This window comes from Mirounga angustirostris, unplaced genomic scaffold (assembly GCF_029215605.1).
Source record: "Mirounga angustirostris isolate CCGP_5_RB_7025 unplaced genomic scaffold, mMirAng1.0.hap1 SCAF_16, whole genome shotgun sequence".
NCBI lineage: Eukaryota > Metazoa > Chordata > Mammalia > Carnivora > Phocidae > Mirounga > Mirounga angustirostris.
In genome coordinates, this window is record NW_026991724.1 from 20,403,893 (window position 1) to 20,421,367 (window position 17,475).

Sequence of the window (17,475 nt, forward strand, 5' to 3'; positions counted from 1 at the left end):
GCAAAGGTCCTGAATCTGGAGTATGTTTATGTTTGAACAATAGCAGAAAGTAAAATGTGGCTTGAGTGATCCAGGGAGAGGTGGGAAGATCAGCAAGGTACTCAGAAACCACCTCATGATGGACCTTCTCGCCTATGGATGGAGGTAAGCATGAGGCAACTGTTCTCAGTACCAGTAGACAAGGAATAGAAGACTCAGAATCCCCAGATTTCTGCCCACCACGGGAGGGATGGTTTTCCAAATAAATTAACACGCTTATATCTTTTTTCTTGTATCCTCCTAATTCTGCTCTTACCTCCTCTGCCTCTATTGCCCTTCCCTCCCTTCCTTCCTTTCACCATTTTATAAATATTTATTTTGTACGTATTGTCTTTCAGGCAATGTGCCTAGGGATCTGATGGATGCCCTCTGCCCTGGGCATAGAGAAAATTCTCCCTTTTCCCCACACACTTCCCATTCATATCAAAACTAGAATCTGTTCCATGAGCTTCTCCACTGGGATAACTTGTGAGTCAAACACACATAGGTTGGAATCCCAGCTCCAATACTTACCTGCTGTATTATATTAGGCAGTGCATATAATTTTCCTGTTGTCTCAATTCTCTCATCTGCAAAACAGGAATAATAATACACACTTTGATGGAATGTTTTAATAATTTCTAGTTTTATCTATAAGCCAGTGATTATTATTATTACATTACTATTTCTGCTTGTTTCTTCCTTTACAACTTGAGCCTCAAAGTTAAAGGACATAGTTATGAGGTTTGGTATGAGGCTGAAACTGTCTTCTAATCCTGTCTCCTCTAATGTTCTAGAATACTGTATTCCTGATTATAGGATATAACCCATGGGATCTGACAACCTAAGATGACCCAGCATGGAAGCAGGCTGGAAAGCCGTGCCTGTGGGAGATTGTGTTAGCGGCCTCAACTCTTCATCCTTCCCTGTATCTACACCCCTTGCCATACAACTCTGAAGTTCCTCTCACTGAAAAAGCAGATTATATTTTTCCACCCCTTATCTTTTGATCTGGCTATGTGGTATGCTTTGGCCAACAAAAGTGTGAGGTAGAAGGGACAGTTTCCAGTCCTAAGCCTGCACCCCAAGAGGCCATGCATATTTCTGCATGACATCTTGTGTAACTGCCATTGCCATGAGAATATGTCCAAACTGGTCCCAGGAGGAGGATGGGAAATACAGGGAGCTGAGCAGTTACCCTGGCCTAGCTCAGTCTGGACCAGGCAACCCCAGCCAAGCCATGGAGGAGAGCAAATAATTGTTATTTTAAGCCACTGGATGCTGGAGTCATTCATAACCTATGGAGATATTTGAATAACTGTCTTAATTTAATAAAAATATTTATTAATAAACATTATCATTTAATCAAACATATTTATTGGACTTCTCTATTTAATACACCAGGTGCTGAGGATACAGGCATAAATCAGAAGGATATCATCCCTGCCCTTGGGGAACTTACAGTTTAGGTGAGGGAGGAAAACAAAGAAATGCTACTGGTCAGAGTTGAAAAGGGTCTGTTTCAGAGAAGGGGGTTGCCTGAGATGACTGGCTGACTACCCCTAGTAGTGGAAAGGGGAACTGCATCTAAGAGATGCTCTCACTCTCATTAAGAGTAGGACTTAAAAACCCCAGAATGTCAGCTTTGGAAGGATCCCTCCCTGAACTTATCTTGGGTGAGCTCTCATTTACAGCTAGGCTCAGAGAAAGGGAATGAGTTATTCAGGGCGACTCAGGGAATCTGTGGCAAATCTAGGACAGGCCACCTGTCCCCATAGTAGACACATCTAATTCTAATATGACCTCAAATGGGTCTTACAGTGTTAGTAAACTTTGAACTGCCATAAAATTCTTGGCCAGAAGTTTTATTACTAACACTATTTAAAATAAGATAAATCTCCACAATTATTATAATTCATAATTGTAACATGACTCCTTTCTTGCTCAGGGCATTTAAGGTATGATAATAACTAGACCTCATAATTAGTAATAGTAATTAATAGCTTTCATTTATTGAGCCTCTGCTCTAAGCACAGTTTTGATGGCTTTAGATATGTAGGCACATTTAATCCCTGCAACAATCTAGGCACAGATAATAATCTCCATTTTATAGAATTGGAAACTGAATCTCATGGAGATAAAGTCTTTGTCAAGTCATACAGCTAGCTAATAAGAGGCAGAACCAGGAATCAGACACAGATCAAAGGGCTGTGGTTTTTCTACTTTGCTCTGCAGACCCAGCTGTGGCAACCTTTATCTGAAATACTGGTTCACAAATGGCATTCCTGTTCCATCTTTCTCAATGGTTTCCCTCTGCCTAGAGAAGGCACGATTGAAACCCACTGCAATGTGATAAAACCATCTTCCTGCTTGGATCTTGCCTCACTTTTTACACCTTATACCAAAGGATACCTCTGGAGCAGGAAGCTTTGAGAAGACCTGGGGGAGCCTGGAGCTTCTAAGTGGTAAGGAACTGACTCAGCAGGGCCTGGCTATCTTCAGAGTCTGAGGAGAGGCTCATCAAAGGGAGGATAGCCTGGTACCTTTGATGAAGGAACCAACAGGAAATTATTAGCCTCATGCTGACAAGGACAAAGACAAGAAAAGGGCCATTTGGGCCTCATCTCTGTCTGGACTGGAAGAGGCAGGAAGCATAAGGGGTTGTTTAATCCCGGCTCCAGAGCAACGTGAACCCTGGTTTCCTCCCTTGAAGAACAAGGTGAAGGAAAGGTGAGGCAAGTTAAGATAAACACCCAAACTTCTGGCTGCCTGGGTGAACTGAATCTTTTAATTTAAGCTGTCAGTGGGTTCTTTCTTCTCTCTCTCTTTTCCTTTTTTAATCTAAACTGTAATCACACAATACTCCACCCAAGTGCTTGATATGGATTTCTAAGACAGATCCTAACATAGTCATAAAAAAAAAAAATCCCCTCTGAAATGTGCACTTTGTACTGTGTCTATGTGTAGGTGTGTTTAAAATGTCACGAACTGGAATACCTAACTCTAGTTCCCAGGAATTAATCACTTAGAAGAGTGAAAGGGGGAAATTAACTTGCTTTAACACTTACAAGACTCTCCAAAGCAGGCGCCAAAATAGAACTTACTGAGTAGACGTATGGTTATCTTTCTATAAGAACTAAAACTCTTAAAAAAAAAAATTTTTTTTTTCTCTAAAATTGCCTTGCAAAATCCCCCCTCACCCCCAGCCAAGTTAGGGCTCAAATGCAGGTCACAGACTCTCACAGATTCCTCATAGGGAATAAAGGTGTAAAAAGTTTTTGGGGGGATGGGGGGGTGGCCTTTTTTAAAGTAACAATTCAATGAATTTTAGCTAAATGTGTAAATTTGTGCAACTACCACCACCATCTGATTTTAGAACATTTTCAACACCAAACAAAGTTCCCTCATGCCCATCTGTAGTCAATTCCTATTTATACGCTGAGCCAGGACAACCACTGATATGCTTTCTGTCTCTATAAATTTGCATTTTCTGGACATTTATATAAAAGCATCATACAATATGTGGTTTTGTATCTGGCTTTTAGCATGTTTTTAAGATTCATTCATAATGTAACATGCATCAGTATTTCTTTTCTTTTTAATGCTGAATACTACTCCATTTTGTGGATATACCACATTTGTTTATTTGGCAGTTGATGGATATATGGTTTATTTCCAAATTCTGGCTGTTAGGGATAATGCTGCTATGAACTTTCAGATACACGGCTTTGTGTGGGTATGTTTTCCACTCTCTTGAGTAGAATCAGAGGCACAGAATTGCTGGGTTGGGCAAAGGGCTATCGACCACTGTTAGACACTAGGTTTCATCTGATTCAGATATGCCATGTCAGTGGAAATCTACCAAACAATTCTTAACTTATCTTTAAAATCAGCTGATACTATCTTTCATGAGTGGGATGGTCTAAAAAAAAGTCCCAAGAAACAAATAACAACCAACCAACCAACCGGGCGCCTGGGTGGCTCAGTTGGTTGAGCGACTGCCTTCAGCTCAGGTCATGATCCCAGGGTCCTGGGATTGAGCCCCGCATCGGGCTCCCTGCTCAGCAGGAGGCCTGCTTCTCCCTCTCCCACTCCCCCTGCTTGTGTTCCCTCTCTCGCTGTGTCTGTCAAATAAATAAATAAAAATCTTTAAAAAGAAAACAAACAAAACAACAACAAAAAAACAACCAACCAACCAGCCAACCAAACAAACAAAAAAACCCCCAACTGCTCTCATTTGATGTATTCTGAACAGAAAGTGGAGGGCAAATTCCAACTAATATCAGATCACATGTGCCCAGGCTCCGTCTGTGGACATGCCTCCAAAACGGAATTAATTGAAATTTTTCTCATGGATCAAGAGATGCCCTCGCCATCACAGATGCTGGACATCTTTGCGTATGTGTAATTAGACTGACGATGGCTTCGCGGTCCCTTTTATGCCCACGCGGAAAGGATGAGACAATCCTGACAACAGTAGCGGAAAAAGCGCAAAATCCAGGTATCTCTGAAGGAGCGTGTAACTTCTCTCCGGTGTAACTTCATTCCCGGGCGAGGGGGCGCAGTGTGAGCACCCCATCACCGCCGCTACGCCCCGCCGGTGTGAGGGGCACTTGCGGCGGCCGCCTAGGACACACTGAAAGTTTTAGGGCTTAGGGCACACGGGAGTGGCAGATGGAAAGACAGCACCAAAGGGGTTGAGAAGAAGCTAGAGGATGGAGGGGCTAGGGTCAGGGCCCAAGCTGAGGAGGCGGCAGAGACTGGTACCGCGTGCGACTCACCCGCGCGCTCCGGGGAAGCGCTGGGCCCCCTTGGCCTCGCCAGTCGCTCGCACCTGGGGGAGTGAGGCGGGGGAGCGCGGCGTCCAGGGTCCAGAGGCCTCTGGGACGTGGGGGTCGGGGGGAGCAGTGGAGCAAAGGAACCGGGCAGCGGAAACCCAGCGCCCCCTCCCCCAGCCGGGGAACGCGCAGTCTGAGGCCACCGCCCCACGGAAGGCGCGGGACGCGCGCTGGTGGGGCGGGGGGCTCCCGGAGGCCGCGAGGACGGCGGGCGCGCCGAGGGGGAGGGGCGGCGTGCCGGGAGGGCCCGCCCCGCCCGCAGCCCCCGCGCACGGTGCCGCGCGCCCATCAACCCACCGAGCCTCGCGCGCTCGCAGCCCTCGGTGTGGCCGCGGCCTTTAGACCGCCTCTTCCTCCGCTGGGCGGGCTTCGGCCGCCCCTTCGCCTGGCGCGGCGTTGCGCTACCTTCCCCTTTCGTGGGCCGTCCGAGTCTTTTTCTTACTCGTCCTCGTTTTCCGTTAACTCGTCGGCTCCTCTCCTCCCCGTCGCCCCGCTCTCCCTCCGCTCCTTGCTTACCCTTCCCCTACGCGGGCCCGTCACCTCTCCCCCACTTTCCCATCCTGACCCCCGTCCCTCCTCGGGATTCCTTTTCCCCGTGTTCCCTTTGCTTCTTCATCGTCCTTCCGCCTCTTCTTTTTCCGCCACCCCCCACCCTGGAAACTTGTTCCAGACAGGGATCCCCCCCAGGTCATAGTCGTTCCCCTCCACCACCAGGCCCGCGGAGTGTGTGGGTCCCCCCACCGCCTCGGGATCCCCCCCAGGTCATAGTCGTTCCCCTCCACCTCCAGGCCCGCGGAGTGTGTGGGTCCCCCCACCGCCTCGGGATCCCCCCCAGGTCATAGTCGTTCCCCTCCACCTCCAGGCCCGCGGAGTGTGTGGGTCCCCCCACCGCCTCGGGATCCCCCCCAGGTCATAGTCGTTCCCCTCCACCTCCAGGCCCGCGGAGTGTGTGGGTCCCCCCACCGCCTCGGGATCCCCCCCAGGTCATAGTCGTTCCCCTCCACCTCCAGGCCCGCGGAGTGTGTGGGTCCCCCCACCGCCTCGGGATCCCCCCCAGGTCATAGTCGTTCCCCTCCACCTCCAGGCCCGCGGAGTGTGTGGGTCCCCCCACCGCCTCGGGATCCCCCCCAGGTCATAGTCGTTCCCCTCCACCTCCAGGCCCGCGGAGTGTGTGGGTCCCCCCACCGCCTCGGGTACTACAAACGCGCCGCCCAGTCCCGGCGCGATTCCGAGGCCCCGACCTCGGCTGCCTCTTCTTGCCGCGGCTCCGCGAGGGCAGCAAGCGGCCGGGGCTCCCTCCCTCTAGCGGGTCCTCCCCGAGGGATGAAAGAGAGGACTGAGGGAGGATGCGGGCCCTGCACCCTCGGGCCCTCTCCCCCGCAGAGCCGCACTTCCCGCAGAGCGGTGGTGGGTGTGCGGCGAGGGGGCCCTGGGGCAACAAGTGAGGCTGCCTGAGGCGGGGGCCACCGGTACCCGCCTGAGGCGGGGGCCCAGGCACCCTCGGAGGCGGGTGGCGGGCGCGAGGCCCACTCTGGCGAGACGTCCCCTGAGCCCCCCTCCGCACACGAAGCAAGGCGGGGGTGGGGGGACGGAGAGAGAACGAGAGACTTGGCTCTTCCCAAGTCCGAAGTCTCCCTCCCCAGGTTTCCCTACCCGTGCCCAAGCAGAGTTTGCGAGAAATGGGGGAGGGCGCAGGGCAGAAGCCGCCGACGTGGACGGATTTTCGGAAGGTGGGGTGGTAGAGTGAGGAAAGACAATTCCCGATTGCCTCCCCCGCTCGGGCGATGCTTTCCTCCAACCCACCATCCAGGCCTCCCGGGCAAGGGCCCAGCCTGGCCAGCTGGAGCGGATTTGGGCGAAGGAGGAAAAAGGGGCTCCCAACCCCTCCCCGGTTTCCCTCCGCCGCCCTCCCTGATTGGCTGTGCGTCCCTGGAGCCCAACTTCAGTCGCTCCAGACTCTGTCTGAGCCCCAAGGGAGCCGGAGTGCAGCGACCGGGGGCAGGCCACGAATCCAGGGGTCGGCATCTGTGGGGCACCGAGGGGGAGGGGTGCGGACACAGTCGGCCCCCGCAGCCTCCGCCAGGCCCAGCTCGCCGTGTCTCGAGTCCTCGGCTTCTCTCCGCCCCCCGCCCTTTCCTTTCCCTCCCAGCAGCGGCCTCCCTCCTCCTCCGGCCCCCCCACCCCGCCCGCCACCTCCCCCCGGTTTCTCATTCCTGCCACTAGCGCGCTCGGCGGCTCATTGCGCGGCCGCCGCCAGCCGAGGGGAGCGTCGCGAGCAGATGCCGCGGGGGCCGCTCGCAGCCGCCGCCGACTTGTGAATGGGACCCGGACTGGGGTCGGGGCTGACACCGCCGCGCTCGTCTTGTGCCAGGGACCGACGGCCCGTAGCTCGCGCCCACCCTCCAGGGCCCCAGGTGAGGCTCGCCGCCAGTCCCTTCCTCTCGACTGGATGGGGCTTCTTGGGGGGGGGGGTCTCTGGATGAGCATGTCTAGGGGTGGGGGAAGGAGGTCTGACTGGAGAAGGTTTCACTAATGCAACGCAGAAACGGGGGGAGGGCGGAGGTAAGAGAAGATTTGTTTAAAAATCAAAAAGGGAGACGGGAGCCAGCTGCGGGCGCGGGCGGCGCGGAGAGCAGAGGCGCCAGATGTGCGCTCCAACCTCTCTCCCGCTCGGGCCTCCTCTGGGGTCTGCGCGGAGGCCGCGGGAGAGGGGCTTTGCGCCGGGCTGGGGTAGAGGCTGCAGAGCTGCGCCCCGGACGCGTCGACTGCCCGCGGTCGGGTCTCGGGGGAAAGTCGCCCCCGGCGCGGGGCCGGCCCGCCCGCCGGCGCTGCACCTCTTTCCGAAAGCGGCGACGTGACCGCGCTCTGCAGGGTTCCTGCCCCTTCCTCCAGGTCCCCGCCGAATGCTCCCGGGGCTCAGCCCTCCTTGCGGGACCTCCGGGAAGCCCCGGCAAGCGGAAGGAACCCGGGTCGGGTCGGCTGTGGCCCCGCACTTTAATAGCCGGTCTTTGGGTCCGCTGACTGCGGCTGAGGGGCGGCCGACTGCGGTGCGCGCTCCAGACCTCCAGCCGGAGTCTGCTCGGGAGCTCCGGGGGCCGCCTGTTACCTCCCGCCAGCCCAAGGGGAGGTCTGCGAGCGGCTCAGACTCAGGCTCGGCTTGCCTGGGGCTTGCGAAGCCTGCCAGGGTCAACGTTAACTTTGCGAACCAAGCCGTGCCCTAAGCCTGCGCCTCCTCCCAGAGCGCGCCAAGCCTCTCCCGCTCCCCGCACGCACGGCCCTCCTCCCCTAGCTTTGCCCCGGAACGCGGGCCGGCAGGATGGGAAGGGCGGCGAGGAGAGCACCCTTTCCCCCCTCAAGCCGGACAGAGCTGTAAGGAGGGCCCGCCTCGCTCTGTGAAGAAAAGAGTCCCCAGAGAAAGTGGGGTCGGGGAGTTCCCCCCCCCCCGGTCGCACTTCCTTATCCCTTTCTCGCCAAGGCCCTGCTTTCGCGGGGGCGGGAGGGTGTGTGTGGGGGGTGGGGGGGTGGGTGCTCCACACGCCTCCCTCTCCCGAGTGAAAGGTTTTCTAGGTGCTAGAAAAAGCCCTGTTGCTTTTGCTGATAATGGAGCAAGAATTTCATGGGCCATCGCACTGCTATTAAGAAATTGCATCTTTTAATTATTTAATAATGCCATCCCTGCATGACGACGGATTGTCCCTAAGGGATGGAGATGGAGGGTTGTTCCTGAAACCCTGCTGTAGGGGGTATCGATCTGTCTAAAGTCTTCCCTCCCGTTTCCCCCTAAAGAAATCTCGTTCGGGTGGTTCTGAAATCTTTCCTTGTTTTCCTCTTCGGATCTTTCCTATCAGGTTAATATGAGGCAGGGAGTAAGTTTTCGGTTTAATCAGAGGGAAGGCAACGATAATTAATCTGGCAAGAGGATGGATCAATTCTTTATCACTTGGGCTTGCAGCAGACATCGATGGTTTTGCGGGGTGTCTGGCTTCCGGGGAATGGGAATGTAGAAGCATTCTCAGGAGCGAGGATCAACCAGCATCGCATCAGCACATTTGCCAGGCTGGGCTCCGAGCGCTAGAGCTTAACACCATGGGAGAGTTGAAGAGAAGGGGCTGACCTTCATTTCATTAATCCAGGAATTATTTTTCCTATATACGTGAGATGCAGACACCAGAACACAGAAGTAGTCCCAGCCCAACCCTAGCTGCAGGGAGCCTGGTCGTCTTCTCGCAGAACAAAGGAATAAAAGTTGCAAAACAAAGGGACAGAGTTGTGGTCAATACCAGAAGGATCCTGAGGCTCCTGGTCACTAGATTTCTTTACTCCTGAGCTCTGATTCCAAGTTTTAGAGTTGGCAAGTGGGCCCTGGAATTCGAACCTCCGTGCAAAACTGAAACCCTGCCTAGTACAAAGAAATGTAAGTAGTTTTCAAGTATAGACTAGGGAAGGGCATCTGAGAAGCCAGGAAACTTTGCTTGGGTGAGAATTATCTTTACATCTTAGTTTTGAAACATTGCAAATTAATGCATTAAAAATGTGTTGCAGCCAGGCTTTATTGTTAATACCAACTATTACTATCATTTTTGTTGTAATTTCATCATAAGCTGGCCATTTTATTACATTTTTGAAAAAAAAGGAATAACCCCCCCAACACACACACACACCCACATCCCTGGAGTGGGGGATGGGGAGGGAGAATGAAGAGGATGGAGATTGGATCATCTGTTGAGGCCCAAACATGTAGATTTACTCAAACTGGGTTTATTGCTTACTAGAAAAAAATAGGCTTTTAAAATAGTTCTAATTGAAGCATTGGACCATCTTGATAGCACTTCAGAACTTCCATTATGTTCAGCATTCTTATCAGAACACCAGACAGTAAAATTACTAGAAACCTAAATTCTATTTTCAATTAAGATGCAATCTTTTGTTAATTTGAGAATTAAAAAAAAAAAAGTCACGGCTCTATTTTTTTATGTCCCAGAACTCTTCTTTCCTCTTTGCAGGGGTGGCAGTGGATGTATATGTTTGTTTGTTTATTTGTGAGAGGAGAGGGGGTAGGGTTGGAGAGCCATGCCATGATTTGGGGGAATACAGATCAATTTCATGCTCCTTTAATGCACTTGTCTTCATAATTCATGGTTTTTCTTCCTCCTTGAATAGAATTACATGGCTGCCTTGTAAAGATTCTGGTTTTGGGGACCCTCTATGGGAAACACCATGACTTTGACCTCAAGGCTTGATTTACAATGCCAGAGCTAAACTCCCATGAGCATAGTGTGTCTCAGAACCTTGCCCATGAATGTCTGTGACTTATGAAGTTGACAGTTCACATAAACTTTGATCTGTGATATTCAGATCTATTTTCAGAACCATCCAAAGGAGATCTGCAGGTCTGATTTTAGTTTTCCTCCATTTTCAATACATTTATATAGGCAAATGTTCAAGAAGCATAACCATTTTGTTTGTTTATTTTCAATATTTTTTTTTCATTTTGATCATAGGCATACCTAATCATTAATAATGATAAAACACTGGTCTATGGAGTTTGAAAGTAGGTAACAAACATTTTCTCTTAAACTGTCAAGTTTGCAGAATGACTGTGAATTCCACAGTGTTTTTCCTAGAAAATCTGAGCACTGTGTAAATTCATATTTCAATTTAAGGGATTGAAATGTGGTTGGGATGTTCCCCCCCGCCTTATGAAATTGGTCATTGTTTCAGGAAAAGTTACCTAGTTTGTCAGGAGCCCCCATTCTAGATCTCCCAAGCATTTGGGTTGTCAACCTTTCCAATCCAATGTTATTGCCCCTAAAATATGTAAAGATCTTTGGTCTATGTGGGCTAGGGGAGAGACATCAACAGGTATGTTAAAAAGAAAAAAAACAAACGTAGAGCTAGAGAAAGTTGGACAAATTCTGGCACACCAGAAGTACTAAGAATCCATGAGGATTCCATCAGGATTACTGTGATAGCCATCCACAGCCTCTTCTATGGGCAGGAAAGACTAAAGAAAACACTCGAGGAGGATAATTAGACATCTTTCTGCTATAATTTTACCCTGACATTGAGAGCCTTGTGCATCTCTGGAAATGGGCTCCTTCGCGGAAGATTGCACTTCTGGCCACTAGAGGGCAATGGCGCCCTTCTCCAGCTTTCTGCATGGGGCCCATCTGCTTTTGAGGGCACGATGAAAAGCGGTTTTGTTAGCACCAGCCTTGTCTGGCCCTCTCAGGAGAGACCGAATTCAATCTAGCTATGGTTCAGGCTACCGCCTGAGCAGTTTGTCAGGATTAACATCTTTCTAGTCGGTGGATCCGTTACCTTCAGCCTCTTCTTCCCATCTTGGAGTTTACTAGAAAGTTGGAAAATCTTTTGTAACTTGAGATTGTCTGAGCAGGAGATGCGTGGGGGCTGGGCTGCATGATACACCAGGTCAGCGCTCAGTGAGGCTGTGATCTGGGAGAATTTCTGGACTTTTTTTTTTTTTTTTCCTGCCAGAAAGAGCATCATTTGAGACTCCGAGGGGAAGCGAATGAATAAAGAAGAGAAATAAATATTAGTGAGATTGCTGTGGTATCAGGAGGTTTTGAAGAGGTCTGCAAGACATTTCTAATTTTCAAAAAAAGGAATAGCAGCTGATCTTTGGTAAACACTTTGGGGCATGGAGTTTTAATATAACTGTAAATGTTTTACTCTTACCTTTAAACCGTTCTTTATTTATTTATTTATTTTTATTTTTTTAAGATTTTTTTTTTTTTTTTTAATTTACTTGAGACAGAGAGAATGAAAGAGAGAGAGCACATGAGAGGGGGGAGGGTCAGAGGCAGAAGCAGGCTCCCTGCCGAGCAGGGAGCCCCATGCGGGACTCGATCCAGGGACTCCAGGATCATGACCTGAGCCGAAGGCAGTCGCTTAACCAATGAGCCACCCAGGCGCCCCCTTTAAACCATTCTTGATATTGCTGTAAAAAACCCTAAATTTAGCAGAGAGTAAAATTTAATTCAAGATTGGTCCTCATGTACTGGAGTTTAATCATTTGACTTTTTTTTTTCCCTCAGTGATATGGAAATTACTGCTTATGATTAAATTGCTTATTTCGGGCTGCACAAATTTGTATTTGTTACTGTTTGATAGTGTCATTATGAAAGTTCAGAAGAATAATGTAAAAAAACCACTGATGCTATATTATAATTAAGAGGAAAGCTCTATTAAAAAAAATAAGTACTGTCTTAAGTGGATTCCTGTTTGTATTTTTTTAACTGAATACAATTGCCTCCCTGGTGAGTCAGCAGTGCAGTTCCTTGCAGCTCTGAGTGTGTTGGAATGCAAAGGCCGTTGATGAAGAAGGAATCAATGCAAATGGATTATGGGAAGGAGTATTAAGTAACTCAGCGGAAAATAAGACAAAGTGTTTTGTAAACCAATGCTCACTCACCACCGGACAGTTTATTTAACTGAAAAAAAGAAAGTGCTTTTAAATTTTAAGTGCTTGTGAATAATGCATGTTTGTTAGAACTGGAGGCAAAATTTTATTGTTATTTGGTTTAATTAGTTATCAGACTGTTGCAGAGTTCCAGAATTCTTATTGAGAGAAATCATTGTTCTCATGGTCTGTCCGGTTTAAGTTTCAGCTCAGGCAGAGAATCTGGTACCCCAGGATAGTAAGTGAGATAGGCGGATGAGAGAGAAAGGGGGAAAGAGGTAAGGGAAGGAAAAAAAAAAGTGTGAGAGAGACTAATGGTGCTGTGGCTCACGGTGGGCCAAATACTGGTGTCCCCCTCCCTTTCTCTCCACTCCTTGAGACTCATGTGAGGTCCTGAATGCAGAAAGCTGGCATAAACAGGTTTATAGTCCACAGTAAACAGTGGCCAGGGTCTTATTCTATTGCTTTCTGGCACTGAGAACGTCTCACAGGATACTGTGAACTTTTCTTGAATTTTTCTGGTTTTTTGCCGGTGAGGAAAAACCTTCATTCACTTCCTCCATGAATTCCCTTCTTTGCCAGAAATCCGCATGACGTGGTCCTCTGCACTCGCATGATTTCACTAATTAAGAATTTGTAGGAATTTCTGGAAGATACTGGCTTTCGGTGCAGTGCCTTCCACACCGATGATTACCTAACAGCAACAGGAGTGGTGGAGGCTGCTCCCTGGGTTTAGTTTAAGACACATGAGATCTCTTTTCAGCCATCATTAGGCTCCATCAGTGAGTGCGAACAGTGAGAATTTGGAGTAGCATCCCCGCCACCAGTGGTGTTTATCCTCAGTAGGAACCAGCGTGGATGCAGGCAGGGATAGACGTTCAGATATCATACAGTGCAAACCACCCCCACCACGGATCTCTGGGAAAGCGTTACCTGTGATCACATCCTAAATGTCAGGCTACTTCCATCATCCCCGAGGCTGAGGCTTGGACCTGTTATTTAGACAGCAAGAAATTAGGATGAAGAGCGTGAGACCAAGGTGTGCAAGGGCAGAATAAGATCCCTGTCTTTGTTTAACATTTTGATATTTTGTTCATCATGGACTTTCTCCATTCAACATGATTTTTAAAATATCGCATTACAGTATTATTCATCTTGATTACTGAGTTTTTTGGCAAGCCCTTATATTTTGTGTCCAAGGACAGTGCCTCACCTGACTCACCCTAATTCCAGCCCTGCCTAGTACTTTGATCCTTCTCAGCTCCAGCCCCAATGCTTAGAGGGTATGTGACTGAGATTAAGCAACATAACATCTCTAAGATGCCTCATCTGTTAAAATAGAAACCGTAATAATACTCATGTCCTAGAATTTTTGTGACGATAAAATGAGAATGGAGTGCAGTGCCTGATTCATGATAAGCACTCACTAAACACTCAGTCCTTTTGTCCTCTCAGACCTGGGATTCGGTTTTATGGAATAATAGTGGCAGGTGGCAGTTCTTCCTTATAATTACTAGGCCAAAATCCTGCACTGAACGTTCTACTTTAGATTGAGGCCTCTCCCAATTAGGGATGAATTGTTTATTAGTGCCTCCCTTTTTCTGAATTATTTCATAAGTTTAAGTGATCCATCCCTCTTCCATTTAAAATATTCAAGAGGCAGTTGAGATTTGAGATATAATTACAGCTTTTGAAAAGTACCTGCCTCCTTCTCCTACCTTTGCATTTTCTCTCTGTTCATTTTACATACGGTTTGCCGTGGTTAAGTTGCCCTGAAGTAATATCTTACTGGGAAAGTTTGCTAAGCATGTGATGTTGAGATATTCATCACAAGGTTTGCTTTCATTTAAAAGGGGCTCATTACTATTCCAGACTAGCTTAAATGATAATTAGCCCCATGATAAATCATCTCCATTTCAAGCATATTCCTCTTTGTTTTTCAGGTAAATGTAGTTTGGGAATTTAAGGGGGTTGAGCAGTGACCATTTTGACTGATGAAGAGACCACAGCTGAATAAGCTCGTGCCCTGCTTCTGGTCTTCCTCAGGTCCAGGCAAAGGCACAGTGATTTGGTACAGCATTGAAAATAATAGGAGCAGCCCTTACCACCTCACCCGCACCCCCCGCCCCAGCCCTTAATGGTTTTCCAACTGTTTTCACACTCAAGGGCACAGTCAGCCTGTGCTTTCCAAGGCTCCCGGACCTTCCGGGTTGTCCTGCTGTGGCCCTTCTGCAGCTTTCTTGTGTCATGTGTTTCTACCTCAGGCCCAAAGTCCCTCCTGAGCGCCCCTTGCAAGGAAAGGAAATATCTCCCTGTGTTTGCCTGTAAAAAGGAAGGAAGAAGAGCCAACGTGTTCATATCCTACCATGTGCAAGGTGCTGTACCTGACACCTCATTTATTCTATGCCCTCACCTTGTGGGGAGGGTATGAGCATCTCCGTTGTACAAACAGGGAAACTGACTCTTGGGAGGATTCTGGACCCTTGTCTAAGCTCCTGGGGCTTGAGGAAGGAAAGCCGGATTTCCCAGTATGTCCTGAATCCACATGCCCAGAAGCTTTCTACTGTGTGTGCAAGCTGGGGCCTCCCTAGATTTCTAGAGGAAAATAGCTGGACCGAGAACTGAGCTGACTGCTCAGACCCCGTGCCCCTATAAGATCCCAAACCTTATCTATAAAAGAAGCTTCTGAGATCTTCTGGTCTGACTATTCTTTCCACATGTTTTCTGTTTGCCACTAATCCTGCAGCTTCTTACATGTCCTGATGACAGCCTGCTAACTACCTCTCAGGGAACCCATCACACTAGCCATGACCCATTAACTCTGTTCATTAAAATTCCCCATCATAGGAGGACCTAAAATACCCCTCTTTTGTAACTTTCTCCCAATAGTTATTCTTTGTCCCTGCTCTCCATCACTTTTTCCTCCTCCTGACAGTCCTGCAAATCTTTGAAAATCAGTATCAGATAATAATTAAAATCTAGCATTTATTGAGCATTTAGCTAGTTTCAGGCACTGGGCTAAGAACATTCTATATGAGACTTACCCATAGTAACTCTATGAACTGGTAAAGATTATTGCTAGGCTCTTACAAAGAAAAACAAAAAACCTGAAAAAAACCAACAGAATTCCCCACATTCCACAACCGGTAATTGAAAAATGCAAGCCCAGAGCCTTTCATTAAAGTAGGTGACAGAGAGCTTGGACCTGCTACTTCCTAAGTAAGGAATGGACATTCCACTTTATCAAGGAGGAATCAGATGTGTGAAGTCATTAATGGAATTATCAGCTATTCCAGTCAACCTTCAGTTAGAGATGAGGGTCCAGAGACCCAGAGAGGAGCCACGACTTGCCTGAGATCACATGCTCATTTAGGGCAGATAAAGCAAGAACTGGGCAATCTTGGCTCTTAATTCAGTCTCTTACCAGTGTCTATAAGCAAAAAAATTTTTTTTTAGACTAGATTTACTGGTGTTCTGATTTTTATTTAAACCTATCACTAGCTCCATTATCTATCTATCTATCTATCTTTCTATCCACACAAAGATATAACCTGTTACATCATTAGGCAGTTAAGTTGTGACAGCTATATATAGGGCTTTCTGTGAATCTCTATTTGGAAGTCATAGTCAGCCAATCCAATGTCATTTGATACTATTTTGAAAACTGTACCATTTGACCTTGGCCTTCAGGTCTGTTACCTTATAGTCACTATCATTAATATCTCCATTCCATGTTTGCCTAGATAACAGAGTAGAGTGGCATCTCACTTTGCCACCTCTTGCAAGCTTTCACAGGGCTCGCTGGCAGGGTTTGGTTTGAACTCGATTTCAAACCCATTTCTTTGTCACCTGCTTTAATGAAAGGCTCTGGACTGGGCACACAGATATAGTCAAATCATAAGGCCTTCCCTCAGGGAGCTGTTATATCAATGGTGCAGAACATACTATGTCTGTCTGTAAAAACTCAAGGTTGCAAACAGTTAGTGCAGCAAAGGAAGTACAAATAAATGAGGCCACAGGACTGATGAGTCACAACCAGTGCAGTGATCAAGGATGGTCTGGGGAAGGAAGGCATTTGTGGGTACCATGTACTGATGATGGCTGGGCATCATTAGTGATATGGGGTGCATTTCCCCTGATGCAAATCATCTCGGCATTGAGAACTTTCCTTACCAGAAATACTTCCTTAGGTGGAGCCAAACTGTCTCTCCAGAGGTCACATTCTTTGATACAAGGCTTTGGTGCCATGCAGAACGGATGTAGTTCTTCTTCCACATTTGTTACTCAGTATTTATTGTCTTCCAGGATGCCTTCTCCGCAGGCTTAACATCTCCAGAGTGCACACCTCATTCATTTTTGCTCCAGCCCTCCACAGAAGGAAGGACTGAAGACAAAAATCTAGGCAGCTAAACACTAGACTATCCCCTCCTTTCCACACACTTCTTTTATTGCAGCCTGAGGCTACATTACATTAGCTTTTATTGCCAGTCACATCACCCAGAGGACTTATGCTCCACAGTTTGTTTATTTGTTTTTCCTTATGTGTTGCTGTTAAGTCACATTTCCCCACCTGTCCCTGTGCACATAAGACATGACAGGCACCTTTAGTGGTTGTTACCACAGGCTCTGGAGTCAGACTGCCCTGCTGCAAATTTTGGCCTTGTCACTTCTTAGCTGTGCAAATCACTTTAACCATTTCTCTCCTTCCCCATACATAAGCTGGGTTAGTAATATGTACCTTATAGGGTGGCTCTGATATTAAACACTATTAATATATAAACATGCTTAAACCAGTGCACAGAATGGGATTGCTGTTACTGTTGTCTCCGTTCTATTTCATATTGTTAGGTTCAGTCCACGGATCCAGTCTCCCAAAACATTTTTAAGTTTAAATCTTTAGTCTCTTGTCCAGAATCTCTATCACCCCTCATAGCCTCATGCTGTGAGTTGCTTTACTTAGTTACCAACCTTGCTTGGTAAAAACAAAACAACAATAGCAATAAAAATAACCAGAAAAGGAGCAGGGGCAGAATCTTATTAAACAAGACACTTCCTTTCCAGTAATTCAACAGTTTGGAATACACTATTCTACATGTCAGTCATTCCTGGGATTGCATATTTGTCATCTTGTTTGTTTGTTTGTCTGCATAGCAGTGTGACCCTCTCCTGTGTTTGGAGAACAGCTCACAATAAGTT

At 47.9% G+C, this 17,475-nt stretch overlaps 1 protein-coding gene and 1 long non-coding RNA gene across 3 annotated transcripts in view; one reads left to right on the forward strand and one right to left on the reverse strand.

Annotated features, from left to right (window-relative positions):
* Positions 1-5,313, reverse strand: part of LOC135362845 (uncharacterized) — a 332,331-nt gene extending 327,018 nt beyond the window's left edge. The window contains exons 1-2 of the long non-coding RNA XR_010408194.1: positions 4,800-5,313; positions 553-608 (exon numbers count right to left, since the gene is read on the reverse strand). This is a non-coding gene — a long non-coding RNA (uncharacterized LOC135362845). The remainder of the gene's footprint in view (positions 1-552; positions 609-4,799) is intronic.
* A 1,534-nt stretch (positions 5,314-6,847) lies between these two features.
* CDH11 (cadherin 11) overlaps positions 6,848-17,475 on the forward strand; it is a 188,546-nt gene continuing 177,918 nt past the window's right edge. Inside the window, exon 1 of one of the 2 annotated variants that reach the window (XM_064581191.1) lies at positions 6,848-7,270. The gene's annotated coding sequence lies outside the window, so the exon portion shown is untranslated. The remainder of the gene's footprint in view (positions 7,271-17,475) is intronic. The other variant, XM_045890999.3, reaches the window with a different exon arrangement.